We start from the raw sequence: 19,306 nt of genomic DNA on the forward strand, positions 1-19,306 counted from the left end.
CATCACTTGGGAGATGTTTCGCTCCCAAATCTACTGAAACAATCTGCATTTTAACAAGATCTCCAGGTAATTCATACATGCACTGAAAGGTGAGCGGTACAGTTCTAGAGCAGTGGTCTTCCAGTTTCAGCATACCCCTGAGGGGGTCCTGAGGGTACCTCATCCCCAGACTTGCTGATTCACAACTTCTGGGCTGAGGCTGAGAAAGTGTGTTTCTAACAGGTGTCTCAGGAGGCTTCTGAGACATCCAAAACCTTCTTGTATTCTGACAATAGACTCTGATTGGTCACGGACTTTGGGGATTTGGAGATTCCGTTGCTATAGGTTTTGGTAGCCAAGGGCTCTACCAGAGTTATTTTTCCCAAAGTGTTGGTTGTGAAGTCTTTTTTAGGTGATTCTAGAAATTCTACAGGATGCGCTGGGTCAGTGGTTCCCATCTTTAGAGGAAGATGGACCTCCCTGGTGGCTCAGATGGTAAGGAGCCTGCCTGCATTATAGAAGACATGGGATCGATCCCTGGGTTGGGAATATCCCCTGGAGAAGGAAATGGCTACCCACTCCAGTATTCTTGCCTGGAGAATTCTATGGACAGAGGAGCCTGGCAGGCTACAGTCCATGGGGTTACAAAGAGTCAAACATGACTGTCGATTAACACTTCCACTTTTCCCGTTTTATTAACAATGCAGATTCCTGGTCCCCACCACCAACCCCCACCCCCTAAATTAGTGGGCCTTGGATGAGGTCAAGAAATCTGTATTTTTAATAAACATCCAGATGATTCTGAGACAGGCGGTTGATAGACACACTCCGAGAAACATTGATTTAAATGCTGAACATCTTAGGGAGAGAGCAGAATTTTGTGCCCTCTCAGCAGCAGAATAGTAGCGTTCTCCCAACGTGGCAGCGAGCGCCTCTCATAATTTAGCAACTGAAGCAGTTCCAGGAAATCAGTCCACTGAGCCCTTTCCTCACCGAAGCCCCAGTAGAACTTGCTCACTTCTCCTTTCTTAATTATGTCTGGCCAGCAGTGAGCACTCCAGCCGCTGTGCTCTTTAATCCACTTATCCATCTTACAACTCCAATTAACCAGGTGCAGCCATCCATCTGGCTAATACGAGGACAAGCTGTTAATTTGTGAATGAAGAAAAGGTCTGCAGACAACAAACAAACAAGCAAGGAGCTTCAGAAGATAACATTTACCCCAATCCTTGAGAAACAAGGTGAAAAAATAGGGGAATTCATTGGTTATAATAAAAGAAGGAAATGCAGTTTGGTGGAGGGAAGTGAATACAGAATTTAGGCAGCTTGGGAACCATGTGACTTGTCCCAGGTCATCTCTGAACGTCGTATTTTTACCTATTAAATAAGAAAGTAATAGGACTTAATTTTCATCTTGGAAGTTAGGAGAGTCCACGGAGATTGAGACAAAGCAGTTTGTAAAATGCGACAGAAATATTCCCGTTTGTTTCTGTGCATTTATTTTATATGTGTATATGGGGGAATCTCTTTCCATGCACATCTGAATATGATTATGAATAGTGTTTTCTAGCAAGCAGATTGTACACTTTGATTACTTGCTAGCTTTACTATTTTATTGACTTCAAGTTTTTTTGTTTTAAATAATAAAACAGATTCCCCCGCCCCTTTCAACCCTAGTCTTAAAATTTAAGTGTGCATTCAAACACGTTACAGATGAAATGTGTCCTCAGATCCACATGTTGAAACCCTAGCCCCTTGGTGTGATGGTATTTGGAGGCAAGGCTTTGGGATGTAATACGATTTAAACTGTGTCTTGAGGGTAGGGCCTTCTATAATGGAATCTAATGCTCTTATAAGAGGAAGAGGGAGCGCTTCTAGGAAAGGCCATGTCAGTATATATCAGGAAGGTGGCTGGGACTTCCCTGGCAGTCCAATGGTTAAGCATCTGTGTTCCAATGCAGGAGCCAAGGATGCTATCCCTAGTCGGGAACTAAGATCCCACTCACCTGCAAGGCGATTAAGCCCAACTAGAGACACCTGAGCAGGGCAACTCCTGAGCCTGCGTGCTGCAGAGCTCGTGCTCCACAGGTAGAGAAGCTCCAGGCCCTAAAACTAGAGACCCCCCAGGCCCCACAACGAGGAGCCTACACACCATAGTGGAGATCCAACACAGCCAAAAAAGGCAGCCATCTACAAGCCAGGAAGAAGGCTCTCACTGAGGACTGAATTTGCCAGCACTTTGATCTTGGACTTCCCAGCCTCCAAAACTGTGAGCAATGAAAGTTTGCTGTTTAGATCCTCCCTCCTGCCCCCACCGGTCTTAGTATTTTGTTGTAGCTGCCTGGGCTAAGACAGAAGCAGTCCCTGGAGAACTCGTTGAAACCAGATGTCTGGGTGCACTGCCTGAGTTCTGATTCAGGGGTCTGGGAGGGGCCTGAGAGCATGCATTTTTAATAAGGTCATTTTAATTTGGCTGGTTGTGGACTGCATTTTCAGGACTGTTGCATTAAAATGAAACTTGCCCTCGTTACAAAATCTTTCTTTAATTTAAAACGTTAGAATTCTCCACCTAATAGTTATCTCTGGTCTCCAGTTTAAAAGGGATCTGACTTCAGACCTAGAGCTAAATGAGAGGCAGTATAAAATATACACCTCATGACCTTTCATCTCTTGCATCAACAGAGCTGAGCTAAGCACATTTTCTTTCTTAACATGTCATTAAAAAAGTTTTTTTAAAAGCCTTCAGACTACCCCAGGAGTTTATGGTCAATCTGGGGAGACCAAATATACCCTGCAAAACATTTTGCAAATAATTACTGAGCTAAATAAACTATAAATGCAAAACAGTATTGCCTAAAGTTCCCAGGTAAGAATTCCATCACATTCCTAAAGGAAGGAATTGAGATATAAGTGCCAAATGCTCTGAAAATCTTCTTTTTTATTACTTCAGTTTTTTGTGGTTTTTTTTTATAGCTAGCTGGAGGCAAATCTTTTGACTTACGCTCAACCAGAATTGGGGTAAAATTTTGAGGCACTTGCATTCGCCTCACTGTCTGCCCTGTGTCATTAAAGTCTGGAAGCACTATTTCTAGGTGTGATCTGTGGGTTATCTGCTGCAGAATTGCCTTAGAAACCTGTTCAACATACACAATAAAAATGACCTACTGAAAGGAAATGTTGGAAGAGAGGTCATGGAAGCATCTCATTTAGCTAGCTCCTCCAGTGAATCTCATATGTATTTGTTTACTTTGAGAGGACATGCTCCAGAAACTTCTCCCCAACCCCACCTTGGGAATCTAACTTTGGGATTACCACATGTGCTTAAAATGACCCTATGTGGTAGGCATTAAGTAAACCTGCAGCTGTAAGGAGATTTTGTTTCAGTTTGAGACAATTTGTAGGTGAAGATTACATCCTAGAGGGCACTTGATCCTGCCTATGACAGGAGCCTCCTCCTTGCAAGAAATCTGTGATGGACAAAAGGCAAGGGAGGCAAGACTCTAATCCACAGATTAAGAAAGGTATCCAAAGGGAGAGGAAAGGATCAGGTTCTGAGAATAGTCAGAAAAACCACGTTGCTATTGGTTGGGTCCAGGGAGCTTGACAGACCAGGTTAAGAGGTAGATTTGTTTTTGTTTGTTTTCTTCAACAGTCTTACTTCTTTTTTTTTAAAGATTTTTTAAAAAACTTTTTATTTTGTATTGGGGTGTAGCTGATTAACAATGTTGTGATAGTTTCAGGTGAACAGCAAAGGGACTTAGCCATACATATATTAATACATGTATCCATTCTTTCCCCAATTTTTAAGATTGGTTTGATGTGGACCATTTTTAAAGTCTTTATTGAACTTGTTACAATACTGCTTTTGTTATATGTTTTGGTTTTTGGCCCTTGAGGGTTTTTGGCCTTGTGGGATCTCAGCTCCCCAACCAGGAATCGACCCTCCACCCCTGCATGGGAAGCCAAAGTCTTAACCACTGGACCACAGGGAAAGTTCCAAGAGTCCTAGTTCTTAAAAGATAATTGCTTTCATTCACCCATACTGTCTCCAAAGGGTAGATGATATGAATATGAGGGCAGTAATTGTAGTCCTATGATCCAGTTGTGAGCTTCAGGCTGAAGCAAAGTCTTTCTTCTTGAACTCCATGGAGCCGTTTCTAATTATGTATGAATACATGTCCAATACAGACACCTCCAAAAAGCAGCAATAAGTGCAAAGAAATCTTATTACATTGAATTAATCTAATGATGATTGCTGAGTATCTAGTGGTGTGGGATTTCAAATTATTAGGTAGAACTACATGATACCATTGCTACCTGCCATTTTTACCTAATATACATGCAGTCACATTTTCCCCCTTGAAATATATTCTGTGATTTGATTCTTTTTAATGACTGTATAGCTTCACATTGTACTTACATTATGGTTTTTATATGTAGTCATTGATGGTAGGATGTAGTATTCTTTGATAGTTCCCAATAAGGTTTCTCTCTTTTTTTTCCCCTTAATTTGGCTGCACTGGGTCTTAGTTGCAGCATGTGGAATCTACTGCCCTGAAAAGGGATGAAACCCGAGCCCCCTGCATTGGGAATCTTAACCAATGGACCATCAGCTAAGTCCTATGCTTTCTCTCTTTTATATCAGGTAACTTTTCCCAGTTTTTGCCTAATGATCAAGGGATGATGTTCTGGTTATAGTATTAATAGTTCCATTTCCCTCCCTATAAATCACTTGAATTTCATCTTCAGGAGCTTGCTAAAAGCAAATGCAACAATTTAAGCCCATTATGTTTCATCCATCAGTTCATTTATTCATCAAATATTGAGGAAATGGAGGTGACTGCCTTTATGGGTTTGATTCTTGTGGTGCTCAAGGGCAATATACAAGTGAAAATAAATGTATACTTTAATACCAGGTAGTGAGAAGAATCACTAAATAGGTCTGGATTTATTACTCTTCATTGGAAGGTCTCCTGTTGTATTACAGACACTATTGTCAGAAAAGTTAGGATGAGGTCGTGGTAGGCCAACAGGTGTATCAAGGATCCCATCCTCTAACATAGCACAATTCTTGCTCAGTCACAGATGGTCTTCCTGGTTTCCCCTTTTGTCTACCATATAAAGAGACTCTCTGATTTTTTAGCTTAATGCATGGTGATTTTTAAATTAGGTGGAGAACACCAGGCCTCTTTGCTAAAGCAGATCACTTTATTCATAATGGGCTTGCCTGTGGCTTGCTGCCTGTTGTTTTTGTGGGTGTTTTTTTCTTTTGTTGTTTCCTTTCCTTTTTCTTTTTTTTTTTTAAATCAATGAAGGGTTGAGATTGGTATGGTCAGTGTTGGGAATCTAGTTTCTCTTTTCGATTTGACTAGAATGCTATTTACTGTGTATTTCTGAGGTCAAGCAAATCAATAAAAGAGGCCAGCCAAACCCTACCCTCCAGAAGTCACCAGCTCACCAAACATATGTTGCGGCAATAACCGTACTTTTATATCTTAAGAAAATGGGACAGGTCCCAATACTGACTGCTCTATTAGACAACAGATGAAGAGAAACCTGTTCTAAAAGTGTGTTACAGTTCTTCATTGAACTTTTGGATGTCTGTTCATAGATGAGCTTCCAGTTAACAAAATCTGGCTCCCATGAGGTCAATACGAAGCTGACTCCTTTTCAGAAGTAAATTTTAGAGTGACTTGCTGGTCATTTTCAAGAGCATTGAAGCATAAAAGCGTTTTGCTTTCCATGGAAGTTCCTTTCTGTTAATGTCAAAGATGAAATCTCCATGATCCCTTCTGTGCTTCTCAGTAACCTAGCTGAACAACTCAAAAGAATTTTCCCATCAGTTTTCTATAATTCAAACCTTAGCAGCCTTAAAGGGAACAACCATGATATCTAGGATTGGCTTGTGTAGACCCAGATGGCTTTTGCATATTTTTCATTATTCATTTATTTGGTAATCAGAGGAAGCTATTTTGGTTCCTATGTATCTAGTTCTTCAGTCAAGCCAGAATAAAGTGAACCATCAAGTAATATTAATAGATCCATATAAGAGGCAAATATCCTTTTAGCCTGATCTTTATGAAAAGGGAATTAAAATGGGGGAGTTCAAAACTTGGTCAATCTAACCATTGTAGAATCTGTTTCCTTAGATTCTTAAATGTGGAGTGGTTAAATTTTTGTGTAAGCTATGTGATTTTTTTTCCATAAAATGAAATTATACTTTATTAATAACCCTTGCATCTTTTCATGTGCTTGTTAACCATTTGTATTAACATAAATTCTTTAGATAATGTCTGTTCTCTAACCCCTTACTTGTTTTTAATTGGATTATTTTGTTGTTGTTGAGTTTTAAGTGTTCTTTATATACTCAGATACACTACAAGCCTGGAAAGAAATAAGAGAAATAATTACTAATGAAAAGGAAAAAGAAATATCACATTCATATTTATTAGTCCAAGTAAATACTAAATGATGGTTTGAAATTATTTTAAGAATTTGTCCTTAAGTCATATTTTTCATTTTAAAACCTTACATTTTAAGGTGTTTATACTCAGGATATTCTTATTAATTGGTTACACTGACATAAGTTATCATGTTGTGTGGTTGTAAACTCATGTCATATGGTGTTCAGTGCATATGTTCTGCTTATTGGGCTTCCCTGATGGCTCAGCGGGTAAAGAATCCGCTTGCAATGCAGGTGACACAGGAGACACAGGATAGGTTTGATCCCTGGTTTGGGAAGATCCCCAGGAGAAGAGAATGGCAACCCACTCCGGTATTCTTGCCTGAAAAATCCCATGGACAGAGGAGCCTGCCTGGCTACATTTCATGGGGTCACAAAGAGTCAGACACAACTGAGCATGAGCAAAGGCAAAAGGATTACTGCTTATTTGCAATGAAGAAAAAAATTAATGACAGACACATGATTTATTTCATATATGGAATAAAACTTTTTCTTGAAAAAAAAAAAAAGAAGAGTGATGAGTTAATTGACTCAGGCCACCATAACAAGATATCACAGACTCCGTGGCTTAAAGGTTTTCTCACATTTCCAGAGGCTAGGCATTCCACATCAAGATGCTGTCAGGGTGGATTTATTTTTTTTTTTTAATTTAGTTATTTTTAATTGAAGGATCATTGCTTTATAGTATTGTGTTGGTTTTTGCCAAACATCAACATGAATCAGCCATAGGTTTACCTATGTCCCCTCTCTCTTGAACCTCCCTCCCACCTCCCTCCCCATCCCAACCCTCTAGGTTGTTCCAGAGCCCTGGGTTGAGTTCCCTGAGTCGTACAGCAAATTCCCATTGGCTATCTATTTTACATATGGTAGTGTTTCCATGTTACTCTCTCCATACGTCAGGGTGGGTTTTTGGTGAGATCTCTTCCTGGCTGGCAGACAGTGGGTGCCTTCTTAACTGTGTGCTTAAGTGGCCTTTCCTCTCTGTGCACAGAGATCGTGCTCTGATATCTCTTCCTCTTCTTAGAAAGACATCAGTCCTATAAAATTAGGACCCCACACTTGTGACTTTTTAATTTAATTATCTTTTTAAAAGCCTTATCTTCTACTATAGTCATATCATGGGTCAAAACTTCAACAGATGAATTTGGGGGACGACAATTCAGTCCATAACAGATGGATCCATTCCAAGGGACTTTGTGTGGGATCTTTCTGAAAGAAGTCTTCTCAAGTGTGAAAATGCTTGTAAGCCCTATCATTGAAAAGGGTAGGGAGGGGAATGATAATCTGAAATGAGACCATTAAGAAGTGTTGACAGAGCCTCAGACCTAACCATCCAGAGGACCCCTGTTAGGAACTTGTTGATGATTTTCACTTCACATACCTGAGGACACCCACACTCAAGCCTGGAGAATGTCCAAAGGGTAGTGTGATGCTTTAGTTTCCCAAAGCATCCTTCAGCAGGTTAAGTAAGAAATATGTTTATTAATAATCAAGCCTCCTTTTGTTTCAGTGTTAATCTATAACCAAGCTAAACACATACTTCAGGACTCTATATTTAATGCGTATCAGATAATCACTTTTGTCAAGGATTTATTTGGTCTCCCTTAGGCTTTTTGAGAAACTTGGTCCAGTGCGCACACTTTTTTAAAACCTGTTTCATTCTATGTCAAGCTCTCAGCCTTCATAAGGGGACCACTGTGCTCTCTTTGGACATAAATGCTCTTGCTGCCAGTGAAACGTAGAAGGAAATGGCAACCCCACTCCAGTACTCTTGCCTGGAGAATCCAAGGGACGGCGGAGCCTGGTGGTCTGCCGTCTATGGGATCGCACAGAGTCGGAGACGACTGAAGTGGCTTAGCAGCAGCAGCAGCAGCCAGTGAAAGCAGGTCTGTTTGTTCAATTACAGGACTCTCTCTGGATGCCTGCAATTGAACATTATACCTGGTCAGTTATGGGTCGTTTAACTTCCAGGTGAAAGTAGCATGGCCAGCAGAAGACATTTTTTTTTTTCCTGACTTAAACAAAAAAAGAGATATCATGGATGTTCATTATAGAAAACAAGGGGGGGAAAAAGCAAGCCACACATACAAATAAGATAGCTCACAATCTTACCACACAGAAATTGTCATTGTTAATTGTTTTGGCTTGTTTTCATCCAGTTGTGTTTTTTCTTATAATATTGACAGAGCATTTGCCATATGCTAAATATTTTGCATTCTTTAGCAGATAGATCTTATTATCCCAAATCTTAGAAACGATTATGTCACATACAAGAGAGCTGCTCCCCCATCCACACACTCCTTTGCATGGATTTCTCTGTGTGTGTTTCTCCGTACCTTGTCTTGTTCAGTGTGCTATCATAAACATTTAACCATGACAACAAACAATCTTTAAATATATCAATGTCATACTGTTGTAGGCTGTGAATGTAACAGTATATTTAATCACTTCCCTGCTGTCGGCTTTTTATGCTATTGCTCCTCCTTTTTGATGTTATTTTCTATACACTTGTGTGTTCTACCAAATCAGAACCAAAATGTCTGTTTTCTGAGACTTGGGGATTTATAATGGGTATAGGGGCAATTTTTGTGGGTTTTTTTTTTTTGCTATTTGGAAATTTTCTTATGTGGGGTGATAAGCAAAGCAAGCCAACTTTGAATATGAGCATTTCCAGAAAGGGGAAAGAAACATTCAAACAACTCTAAAAAGTTGAAAGCACATCTCAGAATTTCAGTCCTCTTATTCCACCACACCTTCTATCTCCTGACCTCTTTCATCAATTTCATATACATCTTTTTTTGAGGGGGGCAATGAGATGGGTAACTTTTCATTTTGATGAAATTATAAGCTTTCAAAATACTTTTAAGAATAATACCAAGATACCATGGAAGTAATGGTGTATGATTTCCAAGCCTATGTCAGAGGTTGACAAATTTTTTCCTAAAAGGTAGTAAATATAGTAAGTATTTTAAGCTTTTCATGCTGTATGGTTTCTATTGTAAGTACTCAACTCTGTCACTGTAGCATGAAAACCACCAATAACTAAATGGTGACTGCACCTGTGATCTAATAAAACTTTATTTACCAAAAAACATTTTTTTTGAGATGTTTAAGGTTCACAGCAAAATTTGAGGGAAGATACAGAGTTCCCATATATCCCATCCCCTCACATTACAGCTTCCTCTGTCAGCGTCTCTCACCAGAGAGGTGCACTTGTTACAACTGATGAACCTACATAATCACCCAGGATCACAGCTTATTTGGAGTTCACTCTTGGTGTTGTATATTCTATGGGTTTGAGCAGATGTATGAAGACTCTATCACTGCAGTATCACAAGAGTACTTTCACTGCTCTAGAAACCCTCTGTTCTCTGCCTCTTCTTTCCTCCCTCCAACCCCTGGCAACCACAAATGCTTTTTTCCACTCTCTCTATGGTTTTTGTCTTTTCCAGAATGTCATATAATTGAAATCGTACAAATCTGATCACTTTTAAGAATAGGGCTCAAATAGCTGGAGTGAGAATAGAGGTTGTCAACCGTGAGCTTCTCTGTAAGGCGACTTCACTGGCTATTTCATTAGGGAACCCCAAATACCAGGACTGTTAGGTATTTCCTCTCTGGCTGGTCAAATTCCACAGCGAGGTCTTTTGTTATATCCAGCTCAGAGGGTATACTTTGGGGTGTCGACATTCTGGGCTAAAGGTTGGGGAGGAAGTTTGGGAATCTCAAGTTTTGGTATGTTAACTTTCTCTTAATCCTCCTGTTTCTGGTGGATGATCCCTACTTTAGCCTCTGAGGTGTCCTCACTGGACGTTTGTGCAGAATGAGGGAAGGACTCTGTGCATCTAACTGCATATGAAACAGGCTCCATCAGTTTTCAGGTTTTTACTCTCATTTTTACTCCACAATCCCAGAGGTACCTAATGTGACAAACTCCTGTGCATTTGGGGTTCTGATGTCAAACAGGTTGCTTCTCCAACCTTCCTCTGCCAGCTTAGCATTCTGTTTGCCCAGGTCTGTTAAAGCAATGAACACTGAGTCTGTTTTCCAGAGTTGAAAATTTTATTTTCATTTTTCCTTCTGTTCTTTGTTCTTACAAGTTTATGCCTTTTTCTTTTAAGATCCCTTTAGCCTTGATATAGTGAGGTCTTGGGAGGGAGAGGAGATAGTGTGGGTTCCAGTTCCTAAATTTCATTGACAGTCTTCCATGTAGGTGATGCAGACTGTTGATTGATAAGCCCTCCCAGTTGATCTTGCTGCACCATTCTTACAATTCACAAGCCCTGGAGGGAGACAGATTTCTGTTCAAACAATGGCTGTGTTGGTTCTTACCTCTGGGACCCTGGCTGGGAAAGTTGCTTCATCTTGCCACACCTCAATTTCCAGACTTGTAAAATGAAGATTAAAATGGTACTTGCCTCATGTGAATGTTTTAGGGATTAACTGAGACAATAGCTTTAATGTGTTGTCACAGTGCCTGTCACAGGGTAGGTGTTCAGGAAATGGCAGTCCTTCCTCATCCTTAAGTCAGTTTATGATATGGGCAGAAAGTGATCCAAAGGATTATGACATTTTCAGGAAATGAGCTTGTTTCTGAAATGCTGCTTTGTGTAAGAGGTAGTCTTTAGGTCACCTGGGTGAGCAACTCTTGACATTCTAAACAAGAGTGTCCTACTCCACATGGGAAAGCCAGAGGAGCCCTCATCTTCATCCCTCCCTCCACTTATTCATTCAATAGAAAGTGCCCACTGTGTGGAGCATTTCAAAGTAAATACTACAGGGACTTTCCTGGTGGTCCAGTGATTAAGAATCCACCTTCCAAGGCAGGGGATGTGGGTTCCATCTCTGGTGGGGAACCTGGGATCCCACATGCCACAATGAAGAGCCTGCACAGGGCAATCGATGCAGCCAAATAAATAAAAATTAAAAAAAATAAACATTATATATCCTGTCAGTGAATCACCAAATGCTATAAAATGCCTCTTGAAAAGGGACATTGTTTCACAATAGGATGATAGAATTAGGAAAATATTCTTAATATTATCTAATATCTAGAGAGTAAATTTTGCATAGTAAAATTGCTTTATTATAAACTTTTTTCTAACAGTTGTCCTGTGTATTGATTTGGTTTCCTAATGTGGTCTGTTGTCTTCATTCTTAGAGCTCAATTTTCTCTTAACTCTACCTTTTCCCCCACTAGAACACTTCCCTCTCTTTCATTCTCCATGTCTTTAGAAACAATATAATTGTCTCACCTTTTGGGTTTGGCCAATGCTTCCTAGCAATGCAGGTTAACATGTTCCTCTATCTCCTGTACCCTGTGGGAGGGAAGGAAGAATTAAAGGCAAACTCATTTCCAAATCAGTTTATTTTTTATTTGTTTTGTAAGAATATTCTCTAGTGGTGCCAAGTTATTTACATCTGATCATGTCATGTCATATGTAATGTTTGGTTGTTTAGCTTTTAGTGATACTAATGTTGATCAGTGGGCTCAGGTGGTGACATTCTCATCCTTTCAGTGTAATGTTTCCCATCAACATTTTGTTTAATCTTTTTATGATCTATTGTTGACTATGATGTGTTAAATTGTGTTCCCCTCTGCAAAAAAAAAAAGATCTGTTGAAGTCCTAAGTCCTGGTACTTGTGAGAGGAATCTTGTTTGGGAATAGGGCCTTTGCAGACATAATCAAGTTAAGATGAGATCGTTGTGAAAGTGAAAGTCGCTCAGTTGTATCCGACTCTTTGTGACCCCCTGGACTGTGTAGTCCATGGAATTCTCTAGGCCAGACTGCTGGAATGGGTAGCTTTTCCCTTCTCCAGGGGATCTTCCCAACCCAGGGATTGAACCCAGGTCTCCTGCGTTGCAGGCATATTCTTTACCAACTGAGAGATTCCGGAAGCCATGAGGTCATTGGGATGGGCTTAAATCTAACATGATTAATGTCTTATAAGAAGAGGAAATGGTCATGTGAAGTTGGAGACATACGGGGGACATGGCAGGTAATGACAGAGGCAGAGATTGGAATTATCCAGCTGTCATCTGAGGAATGCTGACATTTGATGGGGCTACCACGAAGTGAGAAAGAGGAAGCATAGCTCTGCTGACACCTTCATTTTATTCTACCAGCCTGCAGAATTGTGAGACAATAAATTTCTGTTTTGTTTTGTTTTTTCCCCCCTGGCCATGTGGCTTGTGGGATCTTAGTTCCCCAACCAGGAATTGAACCCAGACCCTGGCAGTGAGAGTGACAAGTCGTGGTTCTTGGACCGCCAGGAAATTCCCAGAATTCTGTTGTTTTAAGCCACCCCAGGCTGTGGTACTTTGTTGCAGCAGCTCTAGAAAGTTTAACACAATGACCATTGCCTAGATTTGATTACTTCATTAAAAGTTGTGAAATGGTGATTTTTGAATAATATAATTTCTTCTGCATATATTAACTGGGATTTTTTTTTTTTTTTAGACGAACTTGCTTCACTAAAGCTGTTTTTATTGTCTTAAGATATACTTACCCTAGAAAGTTGTAGTATATGCTGACTTTTTTTGTCTCTTAATGATCAAATTTCAGAGTCATGTGTTGGTTCTCTAGCAATCCTTAGTGCTGACCAGTAAGTTTATTTCATTCCTCTTTTTCATTTTGAATATACTATGGACTTATAAAGAAAGCTTATTTAAAGAAAATGTCATTAATAGATTATTCTGGACCTCTATACTTCTCCCAGTTGTAAATGAAATGTAGGATCGATATCTTGCCCTTAGGCACACCGAGAGAAATGACCTTGTTAGGATGTCTAAGAAATTACCTTTTGGTGAGCCAGTGGAAGTCTATTTAAGTTCCAGAAGGGTCAAAGTTGAGTTTGGTTCAGGTAAGTCTCTGAATACCAGTGTAATATTAGGTATAATTATATTATTATTTTTCCCAGCTTTATAAAATTGATATCTCCTTGGAATTACTACCATTTCATCTGAAAAAAATTAGGTACACTCTCAGAATTTCTGTCTTAAAGCCATTTCAAGGTATGAATGAGGCAGATGAGTATCAAGATAAAGAGTTGCATAGCAGCAACTGAATGAAAATTTGTATTTGACTGAAAATAAAAATCTGAGTAAGATAGCTAGTGTATTGAAGGGGAAGGACAGATTACTTAAAACTGGAAATGTCTTGAAAAATTCAATTTTATAGTCTTAGCTGTATCTCATATCTTCTCCAGTGCAAGACCATGTCTAATTTATCCTTATATTCTCAAACACTCAGTATAATGTCTTCATAGAGCAGATACCTCATAAATAAGTGAATATAATTAGAATTCAGTGCAATTAAATTTCCCTGAAAGAACAATATACTTTAGACACATTTAGAGCAATGAACATCATGGGAGGAGATGAAATGGATCCAAGTGCCATAAAAAGGATACATTAACTGTATACAAAATGATGTGGAAGTACATTGATAAAGATGCCCACAATATAAAACAACTTGTAGAACATAGTATCCCATTATACAAAGAACAATGGTAAGTAATATTTCAATATGAATTAAAAGAAACTTAGAGGGGTATGTAGGTATATAATGGGCTTTGTCAGTCGGGATGCAATTAAGCAAACAGAAACCATACAAAATATCTCAACATGAGGGATTTGACGTAGAGAAATACTTACAAGGTTGGAGTGCTGAAAAAGTAAGAAGAGGAAATCCAGATATCCTGAAGACAGTAACTGTGGGAAGCAGCTCCCACATCAAGGACTGAGAAACAAGATGAGGCTGAATGTTATCAGAACCTCAGAGGAGGACTCAGCCCTGTGAAGGGAGCACTTCCTGGCTTTTGCTGGTACCTTTTGAAAAAAAGGGGGACACGGAAATGTTAGGAAGGCTGAAAGAAACGAGCCTGGTACAGAACTAACTGCGCTCCTGGAGTCGAGGGGCGTTGCTGCCTGCCAATCTCCCTCTGTGAGAAATGTGACAGGAAGCATCATAAGGCAGAAACCTGTGCTCCCAACGCAGGGGGCCTGGGTTCTATCCCTGGTTGGAGAACTAGATCCCACGAGTCCCAACTAAAGATCCTGCCTGCTGCAGCTAAGACCTGACCTTGCCAAATAAGTAAATCAATGTTTTTTAAAAAAGCGTCACAAAGCAGATTATGGAAAAGTAGGCTCGGAGCCTAGAGACAGGACTTTGATGACAGTCATGTGGGGAAAAGGGAACGCAGACACTTCCTCTCACTTTATATGTACTTCTGCTTTGTTTGAATTGGCTTATGGTGATCTTCTATTGAGATATATTTCATGTGCCCCTTTAAAGTATACAGTTCAGCACTTTTTAGTATAGTCATAAAGTTGTCCAATTATCACCACTATCTAATTGCCGACTATGTTCATCAGCCCAAAAGACATCTTGTACACTTTTGCTGTCACTCTCATCCACTACACCCCCGTCCCTCCCCCCGGCCCTAGGCAACAATTAGTCTACTTTCTGCCTCTCTGGATTTGCCTATTCTGAACATTTCATATAAATGGAATCATACAATATGTGGCTTTCTTTTTTGACTTCTTTCACTTAGCAAAATGCTTTCAAGGTTAATACATGTTGTAGTGCATATCAGTACTTCATTACTTCTTACAACTGAATCATATTCCACTACATGGATACAATACATTTTTTTATCTTTCATCAGTTGATGGATATTTATGTTGTTGCTATTTTTTTGGCTATTAATATTGCTGCTATGAACATTTGTGTACAAGTTTTAGTGAGGCCATGTGTTTTCAATTCTACTTGGTATATAGCAAGTAGTAGAGCTGCTGAGTCATATGGTAACTCTATATTTAACATTTTGAGGAACTATTTAACTTTTTTGTAGCAGCTGCACCATTTTGCATTCCTACCAGCTATGTATGAAGATCCCAATTCTGTACATCCTGTCTGAGACTTGTTATTGTCTGTCTTTTTGACCAGAGTCATCCGAATGGATGAGAAATTATATATCATTGTGATTTTTTTCTGTAAAATGAAATTATACTTTATTAATAACCCTACATCTTTTCATGTGCTTGTTAACCATTTGTATTAACATAAATTCTTTAGAGAATGTCTGTTCTCTAACTCTAGCCCCTTACTTGTTTTTAATTGGATTATTTTGTTGTTGTTGAGTTTTAAGTGTTCTTTATATACTCTGGATATTAAACCCTTATCAGATATATGATTTGCAAATATTTTCTCCCATTTTATAGGTTATCTTTTTATTTATTTATTTTTTTTGATAATGTGCTTTGCTGTGCAAAGTTTTCAATTTTTATGAAGTCTAATCTATTTTTTATTGTTGTTGCTCGTATTTTTGTTATATCTCAGAATTCACTGCCTAATTCAAGGTCACAAAGATTTACATATGTTTTCTTTTAGGAGTTAGTTTAACCCTTATTTTTAGTTTTTTAAATCTGTTTTGAGGTTATTTTTGCATGTGAATACCCAGTTGTCTCAGAATCATTTGCTGAGACTCAGACTACTTTTCTCTAATGAATTACCTTAATACCTTTGCCAAAAATCAATATACCATAAATGTCTGTTTCTTTTTTCTGGACTCTCAATTCTATTCTGTTGATCTACATGCCTATCCTTAAGCCAGTACCATATTGTATTAATTGCTGTAGCATTGTAGTAAGTTTTGAAATTAGGAACAACATTGGTCTTATTATTCTAGATTGTTTCGGCTATTTGCAGTGCTTTGCATTTCCATACTAATTCCAAGATCAGTTTGTCAGTTTCTGCAGAAAAGGCAGCTGGGATTTTGATAGGGATTGCATAGAAAACCCATGCCTTACTTTTATCAAAAAACATTTCCATTTTGACCAGAAAGTCCGTGTTTTTCAAGATGCTTGGTAGTAGACAATTCTTGTAAACTGTATTCATTTAGCTTAGAATGAAATCAAGATTTTGTCTCTCTTTTATAGAACATATCACATTGATAAGTTTAAATTTATTTGGGTGAAATAAATACTTGTGTAACTTTGTGAGGACAAGGACTGTGTCTAGTTTTGCTGACCACTGACTGTATCCTGAGGCTAAGCCTAGAGCCTAATATATAGAGGATGCTCAGAGTTATGGAGAAATGTGCACATCTTAGCTAAGAGGCTACGAGAAAAGCAGAAGGGTATATGGTCTTTTGGGGCCTGTCCGAGGTGATGGCCAAGGCATTAAATTATGTAAAAAGATCTCACCTTGACCAGACACGAAAGTGCATGCTTTGTATTACTGCATTTATATGAAACATTCAAAAGTCTGGGGGTGGGAAATAGGATATCACTCTAAATGAACATAAGGTTTCTTTTTAGGTGGATGGGAATATTCTAAAATTAAATTATGGTGATGGTACGATTGTAATGTTACTATCATTCATTAAAATTGTATACTTAAATGATCCATTTTAAGATGTGATTTCTGTCACAATAAAACAAACAAAAAAAAACACTCCAGCTTGAGACTGGGGTGTCAGTTTCAATTTTTCTCAGGGAAGATACTGCAGAGGAGGCAGGTCAAATGGGCTGTTTTTCACCAGCGAAAAGAAAAAGTTGAAGTGGAGTGAATGAAAGGAAGACTGGGTCTGGACAAAACATCTGGGACTGAAGCTCCAGGAAAAGGTAATGACGAATCAAGAGCCAAGATTCCTGTCGGGAGCTGGTCTGAAAAAGGGCCTGGGATACAAAGTAGAGAACAGACACTGGGTTGAAAGGAGACCGGGGACTGGATGCTTAATCCATTTGCCCAGCTCTCGACAGCAAACAAACAAAGAAGGTCGTGGCTTGCTTTTCAGCAGCACTAGGGGGACCACATTAGACACACTCCAGGGCAGGGCTGGTCACCCTGGTGTGAAAAGACTACAGCAGCAGCCAGAGCAATGTGGCGTCAGGAAAACCTCCTACTTAAGAGCCATCACTTCGCCGTTCACCCTGTCAGCCCAGCTGCAGCGATGGCTCAGAAGGGATGGAAGATGATCGATAGTGGCCCCTGACAGATTACAAGGGAAGGAGTAAATGCTCTACAAATGGCTACAGGTCATGTTGGCTGGGCTGTCAGACTCCCCACCCTGCCCTTGATCGCGATGCTGAAGAGTTTGCATCCCTCATAGTCACTAAGTCTAAATCACACCCAGAGGCTTTCTGGGCTTCAAAACTTTAGCTCATCCCAAGCTCAAATTCACCCGGCCTTCAAAACCTGCTTCAATTATTGACAGTGCCAGCTCTGCTATCATCAGCTGACCTGTCTCATGTGCCAAGCAGGCAAGCGTTTTCACACCAACCCAGAGAGTCAGGCCAGGAAAGGTATCCCCAGTTTATAGATTAGGATATAAACCCAGAGACAGGGATTAACTCACTGAGATCACACAGCCAGTCAGTGGCAGAGGTGGGGTGTGTTGGGCTTGGGTGTAACTCATGCTAAAGCTCATTTTCTTAGACAATGCTGTCCAGTCGTTTCAGTGTGAATCTTCAGTAGGCCATCCTCGTCACTGGTCTGATGAAAGATTAATTTCCTACTTCTAAAGGTGGAATAAACATGCAGCAAATTATTTCCCTCCAATTGAGTGGGTACTCACACAGAACAGCAGACAGGCCTCATAGGAATAAAATAAAGACCAGCTCTGTTGCCCGCTGCTTACTAGCTGGAGAGTAAGGGTCCCCCTCACTCTTGCAGCAGGATCTGGTGCAGTGGTGGGATTGGGACGGGGCACAGCAGCCTGCGGCCATCAGAGGTGCTTGGCATCTAGCTGGCATGTCCAACCACTCAGCCAGTAGCCTTAACGCTGACTGCAGCAGCCTACACCTGGCAGTGCTTTGGGCTCCCCCTGGGGAGGACCTCAGGGGCTTTCCTGTTTTGTAGTCAGTTGGCCTGATTTCAACCCTTGCAGGAAACAGCCGAGCCTTCTGGGTCACAAAGCTCAAGAAATCCACTCAACTTTCAGATTATCTTCCAAACAGCCTCCTTCATGAAATTTAAATCTAACACTTGTACCTCAATTGAAACTGGAATGTTATGATGAAAGCCTACAGGCTGTGAGCAATCTTGGAAAGACTTTGATGCCCATCACCCCATAGGATGATGGAAAGGATTAAATACAAGGCATTTTCTCTATTTTACCAGGAAGAAGGCTGGCTGAGAGGGCTGAGTGTTCCTGCCACCTTCTTGTATGTTCATAAACATGCCATTTAAAAAATTTGTTCATTGAATAACTGAGTGACTCTGTAGTCAGTGGAACAGGGAAGAAAATGGAAGTATTATTTGTTTCATTTTAGTTATAATGTCTCTTTTCTGTCTAGTTCACTGTGCTGGGGAAGTTTTCCTTTCTATTCCCTGTCCAGACACTGAATTCTTGCAACCCCCTCGAACAATGCCTTCTCAGGAATAACCTCTGGGATATTCAAGGCCGTGGACTTGAATGATGTAGCCAGAGGTGGTGGTACAAATTAATGGTGCAGAAATAATAAATAAGAGTAAAAATTAAAGTCTCCCATCCCTCCTCCTCCTCTCCTCCCTTTGCAAAACCGTACAGGAAAGCATTGAGCTGGGAAGCCAGGTGCCAGCACTGTGGCAGGGAAGTGACTGATGTTATCATTAGGTCTGAGAGTCCTGTGTCCTTGCTATCCAGCTGTTTCCTAATGACGCTTGTTTCCCTTGATTTCTTCTCCCTTTCATAAGAAAGCTCAATCCAGAGTCAGATTTGTATGGAAGGTTTTTTTTAAATTATAACTGATATTTGTGTTTCTTGAAATGAAAGTTTCTTCATATATTGTGCCACGTTATAACTGACTTACATTTATGAGAAGTACATTTTGTAGACAACCTTTCAAGCCTTTTTGGAAAACAGTTGCATTATACC

General features: G+C 39.8%; 1 long non-coding RNA gene across 3 annotated transcripts in view; it reads left to right on the forward strand.

Moving 5' to 3' along the window:
- The first annotated feature begins 314 nt into the window (after nucleotides 1-314).
- The window catches only part of LOC145511426 (uncharacterized), a 451,478-nt gene continuing 432,486 nt past the window's right edge, over nucleotides 315-19,306 (forward strand). The window contains exons 1-3 of one of the 3 annotated variants that reach the window (XR_014057843.1): nucleotides 315-474; nucleotides 1,091-1,220; nucleotides 4,510-4,624. This is a non-coding gene — a long non-coding RNA (uncharacterized LOC145511426). Of the gene's footprint in view, nucleotides 475-1,090; nucleotides 1,221-1,940; nucleotides 2,516-4,509; nucleotides 4,625-19,306 lie in introns of those variants that run through there. The other 2 variants (XR_014057845.1, XR_014057844.1) reach the window with 2 other exon arrangements.

The sequence above is a fragment of the Giraffa tippelskirchi genome, chromosome 6, assembly GCF_054371585.1.
Source record: "Giraffa tippelskirchi isolate mGirTip1 chromosome 6, T2T-mGirTip1v1.2.pri, whole genome shotgun sequence".
Classification (NCBI taxonomy): domain Eukaryota; kingdom Metazoa; phylum Chordata; class Mammalia; order Artiodactyla; family Giraffidae; genus Giraffa; species Giraffa tippelskirchi.